The sequence below is a fragment of the Ovis canadensis genome, chromosome 1 (assembly GCF_042477335.2).
Source record: "Ovis canadensis isolate MfBH-ARS-UI-01 breed Bighorn chromosome 1, ARS-UI_OviCan_v2, whole genome shotgun sequence".
NCBI lineage: Eukaryota > Metazoa > Chordata > Mammalia > Artiodactyla > Bovidae > Ovis > Ovis canadensis.
Genome location: NC_091245.1, coordinates 126,748,389 through 126,768,300, shown reverse-complemented (window position 1 = coordinate 126,768,300; position 19,912 = coordinate 126,748,389). Strand labels below are relative to the sequence as shown.

Sequence of the window (19,912 nt, the reverse complement as noted above, 5' to 3'; positions counted from 1 at the left end):
AACAGTGACATCAGCCTCCTCAAAACCAGCCAGAGCTCAACTACATGATATACTGGAAAAGGAAAGTCTATGGCAATAATAATAAGATCAGTTGTTGCCAGGGGCTGGGGGAAAGAGAGATGAAAAGAGAGCACAGGGGATTTTTAGGGTATTGAAACTACTATACGATACTGTACTACACGTAGGTACACATCACTCAGCTCAGTTCAGTCGCTCAGTCATGTCCGACTCTTTGCAACCCATGAACTGCAGCATGCCAGGCCTCCCTGTCCATCACCAACTCCAGGAGTTTACCCAAACTCATGTCCACTGAGTGGGTGATGCCATCCAACCATCTCATCCTCTGTCGTCCCGTTCTCATCCCACCTTCAATCTTTCGCATCATCAGGGTCTTTTCCAGTGAGTCAGCTCTTCACATCAAGTGGCCAAAGTACTGGAGTTGCAGCTGCAACATCAGTCCCTTAATGAACACTCAGGACTGATCAATGAACACTCAGTCCATCAATGAACACTCAGGACTGATCTCCTTTAGAATGGACTGGTTGGATCTCCTTGCAGTTCAAGGGACTCTCAAGAGTCTTCTGCAACACCACGGTTCAAAAGCATCAATTCTTCGGTGCTCAGCTTTCTTTACAGTCCAACTCTCACATCCATACATGACTGCTGGAAAAACCATAGCCTTGACTAGACAGACCTTTGTTGGCAAAGTAATGTTTATGCAACAACCAGCGGCAAGCCCTAATGTAAACAGTGGAATCTGAGTGATGATGAGTCCGTGTAGGTTCATTGATTGTAACCAACACACCACTCTGGTGGGAGCTGTTGACCATGTGGGGCTGTGCACATGTGGGAAGAGAGGACACATGAAAACTCTCTGAGCTTTCAGCTCCATTTTGCTATGAACTAAAACTGCTCTATAAACTGAAACCTCTTAACAAAAAGCCAAAAACAAGCCACAACAGGTCATCTACAGCCAGTTCATCAGTCCATGTATCAGAACACTTAATGTTGTATCCCATTCACCCTTTAAACTTTGCATTCATCAACTCTAAGCTATGGACATTGAAAAGGCTAGAAATGCCCTCAGAACAATTTGTTTCTACCTCAATATCTCACAGATGAGGAAGTCAAAAAAGTTTTTTCTCATTCTATCTTATTTTTCTCCAGGGAATGTAAAGGATTTAAGAGATAAGGCAATAATTGTGTTTTCTAAAAGCTTGAAATAATGTTCAAAATGATAGACACAAAAAGTTCGGTCTACCTGAAAAGCAAAGAGAGAGAGACAGATTCTTTATGATTGTAATAACAATAACAAAATTAAATTAAATAATTAAGACCCAGAGCAGATCAGTCATGGTGAGGTCAATACATTCATACATAAGAACTGATCAAGACTTTTTAAAGCAGGTTGGCAATTCAAAGCAAGAACTTTTTTTAATGTCATATTTGAAGCAGATATCACATTCTGAGAATTTAGCCTGAGAAAAGCAAGTTTAAAAAAATAGTAAAAAAGCAAAATATGCATCAAGAACTTCAAAGGAATCTTAAAATAATGGTTAAAAAAGAAACACAACAAATACTCAGTTACAGGAGGGTGGTTATATAAGTGGTCAGCTCACTGGAACATGTGACCACCATACACAAGCATGGGCATGATAAGGCTGCTTTATTTTTTAATAGATAAACTTACTTTAAAAATGAAAAGAAAAAGTCTTGAAACAGATACCACACAGTTATTATCTGGTCTCCCTACTGATCTACAGAGGTATTTAAGGAAGGGAACTAGATTAAAAACAAAGATTAACCCCAATAGATACATTAACATGTCGCTTTACAAATCTGATTTGCAGGAAAACTGGTTGGTTACCTAGTTTTGTTGGTGGTTTTGTTTTTGCTTTTTGCTGATTCTTTTTTTATTTATCAATTTGCAGATACATTGGAGAAGGCAATGGCACCCAACTCTAGTACTCTTGCCTGGAAAATCCCATGGACGGAGGAGCCTGGTGGGCTGCAGTCCATGGGGTTGCTAAGAGTCAGACACGACTGAGAGACTTCCCTTTCACTTTTCACTTTCATGCATTGGAGAAGGAAATGGCAACCCACTCCACTGTTGTTGCCTGGAGAATCCCAGGGACAGGGGAGCCTGGGGGGCTGCCGTCTATGGGGTCGCACAGAGTTGGACACGACTGAAGTGACTTAGCAGCAGCAGCAGATACACTGCTGCCCTAGTAACCTTTAGTGGCAACCAGTGAGGTTTGTCATGAAATTCTACATATCTGGTATGATTCAATGAATTGTATTATAACTAATGTTCTTTTCTGAAGTCTAACTTTTCCCACTAGTATTTTTTTTTAATTTTATTGAAGTACAATAATTGATTTACAATGTTGTCTTTAATTGCTACACAGCAAAGTAACTCAGTTATACACATATATATATATTCTTTTTCGTATTCTTTACCATTATGTTATCACAGGATACTGAATATAGTTCCCTGTACTATATAGTATGATTTTGTTGTTTGGCCTAGTTTTCAAACTAATCACAAAATCCATTTTCTTAATGGTCCAGACATTTTGCCAATTCTTCCAGCTCAAAAGAAGTTCCACTGATCTCCCATTTACTGCAAACAACAAATCTCACTTCAGTTTATCTCCACTGGGAGTTTGTACCGGTGGACCCACAGTTCTTTTTACCTTTGTCCATATAGTTACTTTATAGAACTGATGTAATGTCAAAGAAAAGAAGATACAAATCTGTAGCTCTGCAAGAATTACAAATAAGTTAAAAGGGCATGAAAAGATGGATAAGAAAGAACAAAGAAAAGCCAGAAGCAACAATGTGCTCCTATAGTAGCAACATGCAGAATATTTCTTTTTAAATATACTTGATTGTTCTTACAATACATAGTTGGGAGGTGAAACCAACTATAGTCAGTTTCAACTATGGCTTGTTTCTTACAACAAATAAGCAGTAAATAAAAATATACTTTAAAGAGTAAGTTGATCCATGCAACGCAAAGTTCCTTTAATAGCCTCGTGCATGCTAAGTCGCTTCAGTCATGTCCGACTCTGTACAACACCATGGACTGTAACCCTCCAGGCTCCTCTGTCCGTGGGATTCTCCAGGCAAGAATATTGGAGTGGGTTGCCATTTCCTACGCCATTTATTAGCCTCTGCTGCCCTCAGCTAGGGCTTCCCTGGTGGCCTGGTGGTAAAGAACACGCCTGCCAGTGCAGGAGATGTTGATTCAGTCCCTGGTCTGGGAAGATCCCCTGGAGAAGGAAAAGGCCACCCACTCCAGTATTCTCGCCTGGAGAACTCCATGAACAGAGCAGCCACGGTCCATGAGACTGCAAAGAATACAAGGCCTCAACTAGCAAATAGTTTAGAAATGCCATAGCAGAGACTTGGACCCTTATCTAATCTCAACCAGCAACTTGCGACTGACTGCACTTTCCCTAGAGCCAGTGGCCTTCATCCCTCGCTCTGCGGTCATCTGCAATTAATGCTCCGGTCTCAACACTGCACCTCCCACATGCTACAAGTCATCCATCAAGGAATATGCTTGTCCCTAGTCTCTCCTGAGTCCAGACCTTTCACCTTGGGTTTCTCATCCCTTAGCGACAGCCCACCATCTTGGCAAAGAGCAGAACACCATGCTTGTATACTGATTGTGGAATGTTATAAGTTGGGGGCAAATGTATCCTAACATTCATCAAGTTCCTCCACAGAGATGCTGTGGGCAAAACCAATATCAGTTTGGCTGAGATCCTTACTTCAAGAAGGATGGGTCCTTCCATGAAGAACCTCTTTCCCATGAGGTCCCTCCCATTGTGGGCTGGTTTCACCTCCCAACTACAGTGCATTCTCCTGAGAGCACGGAACTTCCACCTCCTGCTATTTCTACCAGCCCACATCCCTCACTAGACAGTGAAGGACAGGGAAGCCTGGGGTGCTACAGTCCATGGCATCACAAAGTCAGACAAAACTTAGCGACCGAACAACAACAAGCCCCTCACTGTCACTCTTGGGCTCTTTCATTATTTCCTGCACAGTGTCCAGGTATAAATTCCTGCCCTGTCCATCTGCAGGCTGCATCCTGGGCTGCTTTGCCCCAAGCCCCCAGGAGCCTTTACAAAGTCCAGGTGCAGAAAAGCCCACCTCAGCATTAAAGACATATTGGGGCAATGCTCATGGACTTTTTCTTTGTTTTCTGGTTCCTGTTTATCTGCTGGCTCCAAACTGTGTGCCTGACTGTACATTTATCACTATGGACTGAATATCTGTATCCTCCAAAAACTCATACAGTGAAGCCCTAACCTTTGATGTGTTGGGGGTAGGGTGGGCAGGAAGGGAGGTAATTAGATTTAGATGAGGTCAAGACAGTGGAGGCCACATGATGAAATTAACATCCTTATAAAAGGAGGACCAGATGAGAGTGCTCTGTGTACGCATGCACCAAGGAAAAGCCCTATGAAATCAAAACAGGAAGAAGGTTCTCCGACAGAACCTGACCATTCTGAGCACCCTGATCTCAGGACTTCCGGCCTCCAGAATGGTGAGAAGTAGATGTTAGCTGTATAATCCACCTGCTCAAACTAAGACACCCACCCATCTCCCCCCTCTGAGGGCAAGCTGTCTCACTTTGGCTAATGCTATAGCACCAACTCCATTCTGGCTGAAGGCTGCTCCCAGCCAGTGGGGTCCTTAGGGAATATGCTTGTCCCGAGTCTCTCCTGAGTCCAGACCTTTACCACCTTAGGTTTCTCATCCCTTAGCGACAGCCCACCGTCTTGGCAAAGAGCAGAACACCATGCTTGTACACTGACTGTGGAATGTTATAAGTTGGGGGCAAGTGTATCCTAACGTACAATGAGCTCCTCCACAGAGGTGCTATGGGCAAAACCACGATCCATTTGGCTGAGATCCTAACTGCAAAGTGTCTGCAATCTAGGGTCAACCCTACCTTCATGCCCTCTCCGTATATCCCAGAATCCATACATTTTCCCAGGAAAACTAGGCAACTGTTCTGTCTTTGGGGCTTCTCTACTGGGAATGCATGACGACCTCTGATTTCCAGCACCATGCTAACAGCTTGCCATTTGGAGCCTGAAGACTTAGTGAGATTTCCAGCTGGGCCTCCCCACTCGGTTTCCTTGGGCTAATCATGAACCTTTCCAAGCCATGGCTTTCCTTGGCTATAGTGCACTTAGGAGCACCTTTCTTGAAGTGACTGTGAAATCCAAATGACATTAAAGTTTTGAGAAGACTTCCGGGGGGGGGGGGGGGAATAGTGCCTACAGTCTAGGGAACAACGTGAGTCAAACTATGATAACACTCCCATATAAAAAGCCATTAAGGACTTCCCTGGTGGCGCAGTGGCTACGAATGGACTGCAGGGGTCCAGCTACAACCTCTGGTCAGGGATCTAAGATCCTGCAAGTCTCACAGCACAGCCAAAAAATAAAAATAAAGCACCGCTAAACACTAAAACATCGAGGAAATGACATAAAGATGGCTGATTTCGACCAGTCCTGGAAGAAGGGCTAGCAAAAATAGGAACAGTCCATAGCTAGAGACAGTGTGGTCGCTAAGAGTCGGACACGACTGAGCGACTTCACTTTCACTCTTCACTTTCATGCACTGGAGAAGGAAATGGCAACCCACTCCAATGTTCTTGCCTGGAGAATCCCAGGGACCGGGGAGCCTGGTGGGCTGCAGTCCATGGGGTCGCACAGAGTCAGACACAACTGAAGCGACTTAGCAGCAGCAACAGCAGAGACCGTGTAACCATATACAAGAGAGAATGGGATATATTCCAGAGCAAAGAGGACTCCTGTGTTACTGGCTCTAAGCCTTTGAGAAAGGAACCCTGAGAGATGAAGTGGGAAAGCAGGGCTGGGGCCAAAGGGCTAGACAGAGTCTAAAGCACATGGTCATATCAGGGAAGCTCTAAGAAAGTCACGCTTCTTAGCAGTAAGTACACACCTGTGTTACGCATTCTCAACTGATTGTAGCAGGCAGTCTAATGGAGTGGTCGGCCGCACACACTTGTGGGCTGAGTGGTGTCCCCCCAGAATATATGTTTAAGCTTTGATCTGTAGTAACTATGACTATGATCTTAATTGGAAATTCGATCTTGGCAGATATAACCAAGTTAGGGTGACATTAAATAGGACTAAGATGGACCCTACATCCAATAGCTAGTGCCTTGACGAGAGGAGGAGATTCAGAAACAAACACACAGCCACAAAAGACGACCATGAGGAGGAGGCTGAGACTGCAGTGAGGATGTCAGAAGCCCAGGAATGCCGAGAGCCAGCACAGGCTGGAAGAGGCAAGAAAACATTCTACCCTGGAACCTTTGGAGGGAACGTGGCCCTGCTGCCTTCTTGATTTTGAACTTCTAGCATCCAGAACTACGAGAGAATCAGTGTGTCTTGTCTTAGGTCATCCATCCGAGGCACCTTTTACTAGTAACCCTAGAAAATGAATGCAAATATGAATTAAACTGGACTTAGAAATAATCAAGATTCTAGGACCTTCAGAGAAGATGGGATAGTACGTGAACTAGGAGGTGATCCTAGAGAAACACTGAGATCACGAGACACAGCCATGACTGGAAGTGGGTGTAAGAACACCGCCTAAGGGGAAAGGAGTATAAAGAAAAGGACGCAGTCAACCCTCGAAGGTCAACCACTTTCTGATAATTGAAGGTCTGGGTTCAATCCCATCCTGAAAAGATCAGTCAACAATGGGGCTAATCCATCCATTGACATTTAATCACTGGACTTCTTGGCTGCCCCCCGAGGGCTTTCTCATCTTTGTTCATTCCAGGCCAGAATCCACAGTCCTGCAGTTCTTACTTTTCAGAGGGCACTTTGCTCTTTAATCCCCATGTTTAAGTGGATTACAAAAAAGTACAACTTGGGAGATGAAGCTTCTACTAGTCACCACCTACCCAAAGATGAATGTGGATTTAATCAATATAATTTTTCTGATTATACAAGTAACCCCTAACGATTATAAAATCTTTCAGTTTGAGAAAATTATGCCTAAGAAAATAAGATTCCCCCTAACTTCAACACTAAAAGACATTCATTGTTGCTATTTGGCTATATTTACCTGATGTAATTAAGAGAAATACTTTATAATTAAAGAAAAAAAATTGAGGATGGGTTATTTGGGAAGAATCATCCAGATAAAGAAAATGTGAGGGAAAAGAACCCCACAGAACATCTGAGAAAAATCAACAGTGAGCCACGTAATCAAAGGCCATTAGCCATTTTAACACTGCTAGAGGTCAGAGCGGAGAAGGCAATGGCACCCCACTCCAGTACTCTTGCCTGGAAAATCCCATGGACAGAGGAGCCTGGTGGGCTGCAGTCCATGGGTCACTAAGAGTCGGACACGACTGAGCGACTTCACTTTCATTTTTTACTTTCATGCATTGGAGAAGGAAATGGCAACCCACTCCAGTGTTCTTGCCTGGAGAATCCCAGGGACGGGGAAGCCTGGTGGGCTGCCGTCTATAGGGTCGCATAGAGTCGGACACAACTGAAGCGACTTAGCAGCAGCAGCAGCAGAAGTCGGAGAGATCTGATTCAAATAAAAAGAGGAAATTCAGAAACATGACTCTCACAGCATCCTTAAGTTAGTTATAATGTTCAAGGCATTAAACTATTCAACTTGACTCCTTATTAAGCTCTTCAGTTCAAAAATCTACCAAATAACTTTTCCAAGATGGAAACCTTAATGTTTAAGGTACATTAAGATCTTTTTGCAAGAGTTCCATTTTTTTCCCAAGTTAGGGTTTCCTAGCAACCATAACACAGCAACCAAGAACTATATCTTATGGCCTTGGTACCAGTCTCCTCAAGGCCTATACGTATAGGCCTGTACATGTAACCCTTGGCTATCTCAGCTATGGCTGGGCTTTGGAATGCCGGAGGGGCTGGGTCCATATGCTATAATAGACACTATACACTGCTGGTTGCTAGCAGGCCCATAAACTCACTTATCCTGACGTAGATGGGATTCAGAACTGCTGTATCACAGGCTAAGAAAGCAGAGATTAACATTAAAATTAAATTAATTAAAATTAAAATTTAGAGGCTATATGTAAGGAATCATTTTAGCCCTCCTCACTCACATAAGCTCTGTTAACTAGTTTCAGTTTCAAGAAAGGCTTGGATTTCTAAAGATTCAGAGGTCCTAAGACTAACCTAACAACATCAAGAAGTCCAACTGGTTTTGACCTCATTTCTTCCAAGAAAGAGGAGGTCATTTGGGTGCTTTCTTATTTGAGCTGAAATCATGCCGCAGGCACCCACAAACCTTTTCTTTAAAGTAATTTAAATGGTTTGATACAATTGGTGAGAGGTCACAGGACCAAAGTTGCAGGCATTCAGTCCCCAAATTAAAGCAATTAACTGTCACGGAAGTGAAAAAAAGAAAAAAAAAAGGAAAAACAAAACCACTGGGTGAATTTTTAAAATCTACTTTAAAATTGTTAAATTGTTTGGTTAAGTGAAAACCATAGTTGGGAGGCTGTAATTTTTCAAATGACAATGAAATGTTAAAGTTCAATTGATATAATTGTAGAACTGAAATTATTTCTAATCATAAAGATTTCAAAGTGAGATGATTCCAACATTCATAAGACTTTTCTATAATAAAACTGTACAGTAGATCTTGCACTGCACTTGGAACATTTTTTTCTAAAAATTTTTCATGCTCAATAAATTACTTACGAAGAGTAACATTATAATGATCAGCCTGCAAATATTTTTCCTCCCATAACATGAAGCACAGCAGAATTCAGGATACAGTCATTAGCAACATCCGGAAGTCATTAAAAAGATGAACCTAAGCACAGAGAAGCCCCAAATGCCTGAAATTGTTATCCAATATCTTAAAACTCTCTATCCAAAAAAAAAAAAGAAAGATACTCAAATCTAATTTTCGCTAAAATAGGACCAAAATGTTTTAAATAACCAAAATAATCTGATGTCTCAAGATAGTTCACTTGCAAATACCTAAACAACACAGGCAACTATCCTAAGTAAAGAAACTTAAATGTGTGGCTCTAATAATACTTGTGTCTTTTGAATGCAGTGTCACTCAACCTCAGCACCATGGACTATGGACCAGAAATTCTTTGTCTGAGGGACTGACCCCTGCGTTGCAGGATGTTAGCAACATCCTTGGCTTGTGCCACCCAGATGCCAGATATCTCCTTGTGTCTAGGTAGATGCTCAATACTTCCCCAGTGCTGCACTTAGTCGCTCAGTCGTGTCCAGTTCTTTGCGACCCCACGGACTGTAGCCCACCAGGCTCCCCTGTCCATGGGAGTTCTCCAGGCAAGAGTGCTAGAGTGGTTGCCATTTCCTTCTCCAGGGGATCTTCCCAACCCAGGAATAGAACCCATGTCTCCTGCATTGCAGGCAGATTCTTTACTGTCTGAGCCACCTGGGAAGCTAGGTAGATACTAGATACTTCTCCAGTAGAACAACCTAAAATATCTCCAGACATTTCCAAAAGTCACCCGGTGGACAAAACTGGCCCCAGTTCTTAACTAATATAAGAACCTAATATAATACAGTGATAAATATTTCAACCAGCAAAAAAAAATGTATGACCCAAAAGTTGACACCCAAGACAGCTCCCTTCAAATTACTTTGCAAAAATATACCCTTCTGCAACTTTGGTAAATAAATAACTGAGTCATTCACACAGTTTTTAAAGTAAATGAAAAAATTGCTCTTTTTTAATATTAAAAGTGTTCCCAGTATTTCTTTTCTCAATCTATCAGTTAAGGCATTCCAGTATAACTACAGAAAATATACAACCTGGAGTACAAACTTGACTTACTGTCAGAGTCATAACTGAGCAAACATCTTTACTGACCTTCGGCTTTTCCAAAGCAAACCATATGTAAAAGATGCCGTCAGAAGAGTGAAATGACAACTCACCGAATGAAGACAATGTTTACAAATCATGTATCTAATAAGGTACTTTTATCGAGAATATGCAAAGAATCCTTATGATTTAATAAAGAGACAGAAACCAAATTTTAAAATGAGCAAAGGGTCTAAACAGACATTTCTCCAATGTCTATTTCTCCAATGTTCAATTGTCCAATACACAATTCACCAATGAGCACTTGAAAAAATGCTCAACATTATTACGTATCAGGGAAATACAAATCAAAATCAAAAGGCGGTATTTCCTCTCACCCACAAAGATGACTAAAATCAAAAAAATTAATAATAAATGCTGGCAAGGATAGGAGAAATTAGAATTCTCATTCATTCACTGCTGATAGGAATGTACCACTCCTAGGTATATACCAAATTCCAATCAGTATTTGTACACTAATGTTTACAGCAGTAACTATGCACAATAGTTATGAGGTAGAAACAACCCAAATGCCCATCAACTGATGAATGGATGTAAATAAAGTGTGATACATCCATACAAAGAAACATTATTCATCAATAAAAAAGATGGAAATGCTGGGACTTTCCTGGTAGTCCAGGGGCTAAGACTCCAGGCTCCCACAGCAGGAGCCCAAGTTCAATTTCTGGTCAGGGAACTAGTCCCACATGCCGCAACTAAGATCTCACGGGCTTCAGCTAAGATCTGGTGTAGCCAAATTAAATAAATAAATATTTTTTAAAAAACAGAATGAAGTACAGACATGCCACAACCTGGAAGACCCTTGAAAACAATATGCTAACTGAAAGAAGACAATCACAGAAGACCATACATTATATGACCCTGTTTATACGTAATGTGCAGAGTAAGCAAGTCTATAGAGATGAGCACAATAAAGGACAGAAACGGTATGGACCTAACAGAAGCAGAAGATATTAAGAAGAGGTGGCAAGAATCCACAGGAGAACTGTACTAAACAGATCTTCATGACCCAAATAACCATGATGGTGTGGTCACTCACCTAGAGCCAGACATCCTGCAACGTGAAGTCAAGTGGGCCTTAGAAAGCATCACTACGAACAAAGCTAGTGGAGGTGATGGAATTCCAGCTGAGATATTTCAAATCCTCAAAGATGATGCTGTGAAAGTGCTGCACTCAATATGCTACATATTTGGAAAACTCAGCAGTGGCCACAGGACTGGAAAAGGTCAGTTTTCATTCCAGTCCCAAAGAAAGGGGATGCCAAAGAATGCTCAAACTACCGCACAACTGCGCTCATCTCACATGCTAGGAAAGTAATGCTCAAAATTCTCCAAGCCAGGCTTCAACAGTACATGAACTGTGAACTTCCAGATGTTCAAGTTGGATTTAGAAAAAGTAGAGGAACCAGAGATTAAATTGCCAACATCCGTTGGAGCACAGAAAAAGCAAGAGAATTCCAGAACATCTACTTCTGCTTCACTGACTATGCCAAAGCCTTTGACTTTGTGGATCACAACAAACTGGAAAATTCTTAAAGAGACGGGAACAGCAGACCACCTGAACTGCCTCCTAAGAAATCTGTATGCAGGTCAAGAAGCAACAGTTAGAACCAGACATGGAACAATGGACTGGTTCAAAATTAGGAAAGGAGTACATCAAGGCTGTATATTGTCACTCTGCTTATTTAACTTATATGCAGAGTACATCATGTGAAATGCCAAGCTGGATAAAGCACAAGCTGTAATCAAGACTGCCAGATGACACCACCCTTATGGCAGAAAACAAAGAACTAAAGAGCCTCTTAATGAAAGTGAAAGAGGAGAGTGAAAAAGTTAACTTAAAACTCAACATTCAGAAAACTAAGATCATGACATCCAGCCCCATCACTTCATGGCTAATCGATGGGGAAACAATGAAAACAGTGACAGATTTTATTTTCTTGGGCTGAAAAATCACTGCAGATGGTGACTGAAGCCATGAAATTAAAAGACGCTTGCTGCTTGGAAGAAAAGATATGACCAACCTAGACAGCATATTAAAAACCAGAGACATTACTTTGCCAACAAAGGTCCATATAGTCAAAGCTATGGTTTTTCCAGTAGTCACGAGTGGATGTAAGAGTTGGCCCATTAAGAAGGCTGAGCACCAAAGAACTGATGTTTTTGAACTGTGGTGTTGGAAAATACTCTTGAGAGTCCCTTGGACTGCAAAGAGATCCTACCAGTCCATCCTAAAGGAAATCAATCCTTAATATTCATTGGAAGGACTGATGTTGAAGCTGAAGCTCCAATACTTTGGCCACCTGATGTGAAGAGCTGACTCATTGGAAAAGACCCTGATGCAGGAAAAGACTGAAGCCAGAGGATATGGGAACGACAGAGGATGAAATGGTTGGATGACATCATCGACTATACGGACAAGAGTTTGAGCAAACTCTGGGAAATGGTGAAGGACAAGGAAGCCTGGCGTGTTGCAGTCCATGGAGTCACAAAGAGCCAGACATGACTGAGCGACTGAACAACAACAACAAACAGAGACAGAAAATACATCAGTGGTTCCTGGAGACTGGCTGGATGGGTGGGGAAGGGAGGTAAGTAGTAACAGGAATGGGTTTCTTTTGGAGGTAATGAAAATGTTCAAAAATTGATGTCTGCTCAGTTCTGCAAGTATACCAAAAACCACTCGATTGCATACTTTAAAGAACTGAATTGTTTGGTATGTATTATTGTTGTTCCATCGCTAAGTCGTGTCCAACTCTTCGCGACCCCATGGGCTATAGCCTGTCCATGGGATTCTCCAGGCAAGAATCCTGGAGTGGGTTACCATTTCCTTCTCTAAGGGGATCTTCCCGACCCAGGAATCAAACACACACCTCCTGCATTGGCAGGCGAGTTCTTTAGCTCTGAGCCACCCGGGAAGTACGTATTGGTTGGCCCAAAAGTTTGTTTGGGTTTTTCCATAAAATGTTACAGAAAAACCCAAATGACCTTTTTGGCCAACCCAATAAATCATATCTTAATAAATCTGTTATCAATAAAAAAATAGAGAAAGCACAGAAAACTTCATCATCCTTATCATGCTTACAGAACTGTCTTATCCACCCTGACATCTGACAGAAGCTAGAGGTAAAACAGGAAGAGGAGTTGAGAGGAAAGGCAGGTCAGGACACTGACATCCTCATTTCACAAAGGGAAAGGAGGCAAAGGGCACTGCCATTGGTTGATGGAACTAAATTAGTCTATACAAGCAACAGAAAGATGGAACCATAAATATAAGCATCAAAAATCTAGAGAAGAAAGGAAATAAGACACAGTAAGTAAGCTAAACTGTCTTTTATCATAACAGCCAGTCAAATGAAAATGGCATAAGCAGATTATATAGCAATATAATTAGTAGAGGAACTGAAAACAAAAATGAACAAAAGTGATTTATTTCTGGAGAGTACAGGAGTGGGTGGGGAAAAAAACAAAACAGAACATGTTTTTCACAACAAGCTCATCTTTTCCCCTAGGTTGCTAATACGACAGGGGATTATCATTTTGCACATCGTTTTTAGAAACAAATCGAACCTGGCATTACTTGAACAGAAGAATCCACGTGAAAGAAGGAGTGTGCTTGGCATCAGGAAGGATACTGTGGTTGATCACCATCAGTGAGTGAAACTGACTCAAGTTTTATAGCCAAAGACTGCATCCTTAGTTAGGCAATTTGGAAATGTAACATGTTAGACCCTCAAGAGAATAAGAAGCACACACAGAGTCCCTACCCTCTCTGCGACAGTTAAGAAGCATGATTAGGTCAAAGCTTCACCACAGCAAGAGTATTTTAAAAGCCCTAACAACTTCTGGATTACCCGATAATTCAAACAGTAAGAGTCTGCCTGCAATTGCGGGACCCCTGGGTTCGATCCCTGCATTGGGAAGATCCCCTGAAGAAGGAAATGAGAACCCACTCCAGTACTCTTGCCTGGAAAATCCCATGGATGGAAGAGCCTGGCAGGCTACAGTTCGTGGGGTTGCAAAGAGTCAGACACGACTGAGCAACTTCACTTTCAACAACTTCTGGATCCAAAGACATCTTAGGTGAGAGAAGGCACGTGGGGCATTATTCTCCCTGCACAGCTTGAAGGCACTTATTTAGTTTTTTAAATGGAGTATAGTTGCTTTACAATGTTGCGTTTGTTTCTGCTATACATTAAAATGAATCAGCTGTATCTCCCTCCTTCTTGGACCTCCCTCTCCCTCTAGGTCATCACAGAGCACCTGCATTGTGCTAGCTGTCTGTTTTACACATGGCAGTGAAGGCATTTTAAAAACCAAAAGGTGAGTATGGAGGCTGATGCCACCAGAATAGAGCAGGATTTGCCATCTGGGAAGTACAATCCACAGTTACTTAAACATACTCACGGTGACAACTCTTGACGCTTGGGACTCTGGATTCCAGGCAGCCACTCCGGGGCACTTTTGAGAATGGCAGGTGGCAGAATCAGCCATGACGCCAGGGACCAGGCATGACCAAGAGTGACCAGGGTACCCAAGCAATCTAGGGGCCTTATAGGCATAGAAAGCGACGCTGTGGTTATCAGATCCCAGCGGGCTACAGCACGAGCAAGAATTTGACCCCCATGTTCCCACTCCAAGGATAACCTTGTGTATGTGAGAAGATCAGGAGGTACATTTCAGGGACTCCCGTGGTGGCCCAGGGGTTAGGACACCACCCTGTCACTGCTGAGGACCCAGGTTCAACCCCTGGTCAGGGAACTAAGATTCCACAAGCCATTCCTGGTAGCCAGAAAAAAAAAAAAAAGAAAAACTAACACATTAGCTCAGTAGTTGGGTCAGACTCCTGTTAAGTCCAAAAATGAAATGCACATCTGAATGTCATGATGAGACTAAGCCCACAGTTCTCACCTTCTCAAACACTGTCCTAAAAGCAAGTGGGAACCAGCTAACGAGGTCCTGACTGTTCTAGACGGTCCAGCTTGAAATCTTGTGCCCGGAATGCGAAGAGCTCCCTCCCCACCACAGGAGAGCCATCTGGGTCAAGAGAGATCTTGTCAAGAGACAGCCTGAGATGGTCAGGCTTTGGGCTGGAATCTCTCTCCCAAAGACCTCTGGGGGTGCGGTGGGAAGCTGGGGCAAGGCAGACTCCCCCCCCCCACCGCCCCCGTTAAAGGCCCTTCAGGCTCAACCTGCAGACCTCAGGCCCATCTCCTCTTCGGAAAAGCAAGCACTGGGGACTTCCCTGATGGACCACTGGCTGAGACTCTGTGCTCCCAAGGCAAGCTGCCCAAGTTCGATCCCTACCAGGCAACTGAGATTCCCATGCACCACAAGTGAAGATCCGCATGCTGCAACTAAAACCCAGTGCAGATAAATAATAAATATTTTAAAAAAGAAAAGAAAAGCGAGCATCAGATAGAAAAAACCCCCACACACTCCATTTCTGTGGTCCTGACAACTCAACAGGGAAGATTCCCAGACTCAGGACTCCCCTTGACTTCCTCTCCTCTGGGGCCGACCTGGTGACTTTTTCTAGCTCATCATCCCTGCCATAGATGGCAGAGGAAGCCAGGAGCAGGAACCAGAATGAATCTGAGTTTAAAAGGTTAGCCCCTCCTGGCCCAGGAGGCGGGTACTCGGGCGACAGAAGGGCAGCCACTGAGAAGGCAGGATATCCTGCCTCCTCCCATGGCACAGAGAACAGTGTTTGGGCTTTTTAAGGACAAGCAACTGAATCTCCTTCACCTAATTCCCCATCCACTCCTCACCCATCCCAAGCCACACTCGGTCCCAGGTCCACAGTCTCCCAATCACTTACCTCCTCACTCATCTGTTTATTCATCGATATACTTATCCTTTAGTCTGTAATAAAATTCTGCTGTAGAAGCTGGAAATATATAATCGGGGCCGGGGGCGGGGGTGGCGTGCGTTGTTTCGTATTTTAACCAAAGACAATGCCCCCCTCCCTTTCATCTCTCCTCCTTCAAAACGGCAGAGCCAGCACACACGTGGCACCTTCCTGCTTGGCTCCGAACTGCTACACCCAAATCTCTGTATGGAAAGAAACCCTGTGACGGCGCCAAAACTCGGAGGGCCTTGGGCTATTCAGACAGTGCTCCACTAAAAGCACCTTTCCTCCCACAGGGCTGCTCACTGAATCATCACTCTTTGTTCAGCATCCTTCGGATGTACACAACTGACTGGCTCTTAGACTGTGCCAGGGTTTTGTTCTGGTTGTGTGTTGTTTTTCTCCTTTCTTGCTGCTATTTCAATGAACTGACGCCCCACTTGCAGCCAAATGCCAGGCTCTAAACTCAGCCTCAGCCCACTGAGGGAAGAATCTCTCTCTACCTAGCAAGAGCTCCGACGCCTCCTAGAAGAATCTCACACGAGTCTGGGAGGAATCTCTGTATACCCACAGTCTAGGCCTTTACGGATGGCTTAATGAGCTCCCTGGAGACCATAGGAACAGCAAAAGTCTTGTGCTGGAGGGGTGTGGAGGTTGGGAAGGGGATGGAAGGGAAAAACCCGCCTGCTAATATTTTGTACCTTTTACACTAGAGCATTGTTTTCTTTTCCAAAAATTCTGTTCCTGCCTGAGTACTGCTTTATTTTTTGAATGCCTCCTTTATTTACTTTTTTAAAAGTTTGTTTAAAAGTGATTGGCCTACAATGATGACAGAAAAAACACTTTAATAGGAATTACTAATTACATAAAACCAGATATTTAGAGATGAAATGTGAATCGTGAAAAACCGAAGGATTTATGCTGGGGACCTTGCAAATCTGTTTTTCTCTCATCCTATATGGAGGCGGGAAAAAAGGGAGGACGTAATTCAGAACCATTCTACCCATTTGCTAAATTTAGAGAAGAAAATGAGTATGTATATATGCGTGTATGTAATACATACACACACACATAGCCAGTGAAACACTGTTTTACATACAGCAGTCCACACTGACATATATACACTATCATGTGTAAAATAAATAACTAATAGGAAGCTGCTGTAAAAAACAGGGAGGCCAGCGTGGTGCTCTGTGATGACCTGGAGATGAGGGATGGGAGAGGGGAGGGGGGATGGGAGAGGGGAGGGAGGCTCAAGAAAGAGGGGATTTATTTATAATTATGACCCATTCACGTTGTCATGGGGCAGAAAAAAACATTGCAAAGCAATTATACTCCAATTTTAAAAATTTTTAATAATATTTTTAAAAAAAGATACAGGAGTCCAAACGACTGGACAGAGTGAAAACAAGGATCTTTCTCAACCACAAGCCCAAATCTGTTGGGATTCAGGAATTCCACAGGACTCTGCACACTGCTCACAGGAACCAAATTCTCTCTCTGTCTGCTCACCCTCGTGCCTTGCGTACTCTCAGGCAGACGTTCCCCTCCATCACTGGCTTTTCGGCAAGAATTGGATGGGATTCCCACCGGGCGCTCTTACCTGCTTCTTCATTTGGGAAAGCACAGGTTTGAACTTCACCATCTATTCAAGTGCTGTCTCATAGGCAGTAAGCAAGCTCCTCGCAATGCGGAAAAGGGAGAGGGGCTAACAGGCACAGCTAGCTGGCGCTCAGCAAAGCTCAGGGGATAAATTCCTGCCCCAGCGCTCCAGAAGGCCTGAGGTTCCATCTGCTTGTCCACAGAACTGCAAGAATTTGCGGGGGGATGGAGGGGGGCTTAGGCCAGCACCAAGACTCCTTTCTGGTTGGGGTGGGGGGCACTGGGAAGAGTGGGGAGCAGGGAGAGACAACTGCAGGGGACAGGAGAGGAAGTCTTTGTCCTAACTCTTTGGATGCACATGAGAGTGAAGTTGAATTGTCAGCTAATGAGATTTCCTAACCACGTGTTCCCTTTAAAGTCTAGGCCCCCCACTGATTTGATCCCCAGACAGCAGCAGGGGGCAAAGCTGCCTTCATGCATCCCTAAGGGCCAGAGAATTCCCAGAACGAGTGCAAGAAGGGTCAGAATCATTTCTGCAAGTGGAATTTCAAATGGGTTATAACATTTATGCCTTGGCATCTAGCAATAATGCCACACTCCTACATCTGCTTAGGGTGACGGAGGCAGGTCCAGGGGGCAGAGGTTGTGAGGAACATTCCATGTGGGCTTCTGCCCCCACTGGACAACCTGCAAGTCCCTCTCCCCCTTAGTTTTTGTTTGTTGTTTGCTTGCTTGCTTGTAATGGCCCCTGGGATCTACATTCAAATGAGGTGTTATGGCACCCAGCTCAATAATTTGCCCCAGCAGGCGAAAGTGTGTTGAAACCAGAAGCATTTTTTTTTTCCATTATCTTATTCTGTAGCCAAACCCGAGATTGTTTTCTTCAAACTATTCATTCATCTGATTATGGACAGGTTTTCCCTTGTTTTTGTTTTTCCCATACACAGCGGCTTGTCTCTTTGCCTGGAGGAAATCAGCAGAGCTCAGCTGGTGGACCAGAGGAAAACAAGTCAAAACACATTGACAGCATTTTGCAGATACTCAATGAAATCAGTTCTCCTCTTCCACATTCCCAAGTCAGGCAACAGCCTCCTCCTAAGGCAGGTATATTTCTCTTCCATGCAAAGATAATTACCTAGCAACTTCGGTGTTTACCCCTCCAAGACAACCTGACTGGCAGAATTCTTTACAGCAGGGTACAAAAGAGCATGCTCCAGAAACTAGCCGTTTACCAAACTTCTGCTACAAGACTCCGCTCAAATTTCACTTCTACCAGGAAGTGTTCCTCCCTGCCTCCAGGTATCTCTTTGTTCAAACCTCCCTCCATCCGGGTATTATAAACTTTGCACAGCGGCCATTGGTTTAGCAGCAGACACTTCCCACTTGGTCAAGGTTTCCTCCTCCAAACACAGGCCTGGGTCTCAGCATAGCCTCAAGGAAGAAGGAAAGAAGAAGAAACAAGTAAAAGCTAATGGAAAAAAATTTTAAAAGAAAACCTAATGGAAATGCAAAAAAAAAAAAAAAGCCCTAAGGGATTAGATAAGTAGAGTGAAATCTAAGGTCAAGTAGAATAAGCCCTGTTTGAAGCTCAAAACGGCAATCCTACATACTTTTAAAAATAAAATAGGAGTTGGAAGAATGGAAAACTGAAGCAAGGGTGAGAGATGCGGGGCCGTCCTCTGCAGTAGAATCCCTCTAATAGGGACAATGTTTCCAGTGTCTCCTCTGTGGCCGTAACTGCCAGTTGATTTATACTGTCCTTTAATCCTCACCCCACAAACGTGGACACTCATTATCCCCATTCTACAGACCTGGAAACTGAGACGCAAGGAGACTAAAGACGCTCGGTCTGGAACAGATCACCCTGCTCGTGGGTGATGCTGAGCAGGCACTGGAAGCCAGGTTTTTTGTTTTGTTTTGTTTTTTAACCTCGGTGCTCAGGCTCTCAATCTCTGCTCCAGCTCAAACAAAGTGGATGCCAAGTCAGCACGCGTGGGTAACCCGATCCGGACTGCTATGACATAAGAATGCCCCACAGCTGCTCCGCGGGGCCGCGTGGGTACCACTGAAACGGGCACCAATTGGCCAGCGTCCCCAAGGGCTCGCGCGTCCTTCAAGATTTGCCAACATGCAGGAAGAGGGAGACTCAGAATCAACCTGGGCCGGCTCGGGGATGAAGCCAGAGGATGCTACTGGAAGGGAAGGTGAGCTTGGCTCCATCAGCGCCCCGACGGAGGCCAAACTGAGAGGGCCTCTGGTGTAAGGGGGCCTGGGAGCGCCGTGCGCAGCGGGGACAGGGCATGAAGGCGCCGTCTGGCGTTTATTCCCCCGCAGCATCTCGCCCAGGAGGCCTGAGGAGGGGGCGTCACCGGACAGCATGCACCAACTTCTAGCTCGGAGGGGGCGCGCGGCAGCCGCCGAGGCCGGGGGAGCGCTGCGCGCAGCTCTGGCCCAATAGCGAGGTCTGTAAACAAAAGCGGGGCCCCACGCGGGTCCCCCAGCTGGGCGATGAGCCGCTCGGCGCAGCAGCATCCG

The 19,912-nt window shown here is 44.1% G+C and overlaps 1 protein-coding gene across 1 annotated transcript in view; it reads right to left on the bottom strand.

Moving 5' to 3' along the window:
• The window catches only part of TIAM1 (TIAM Rac1 associated GEF 1), a 464,008-nt gene that overhangs the window by 442,750 nt on the left and 1,346 nt on the right, over nt 1-19,912 (bottom strand). The gene's annotated exons all lie outside the window — the stretch shown is intronic.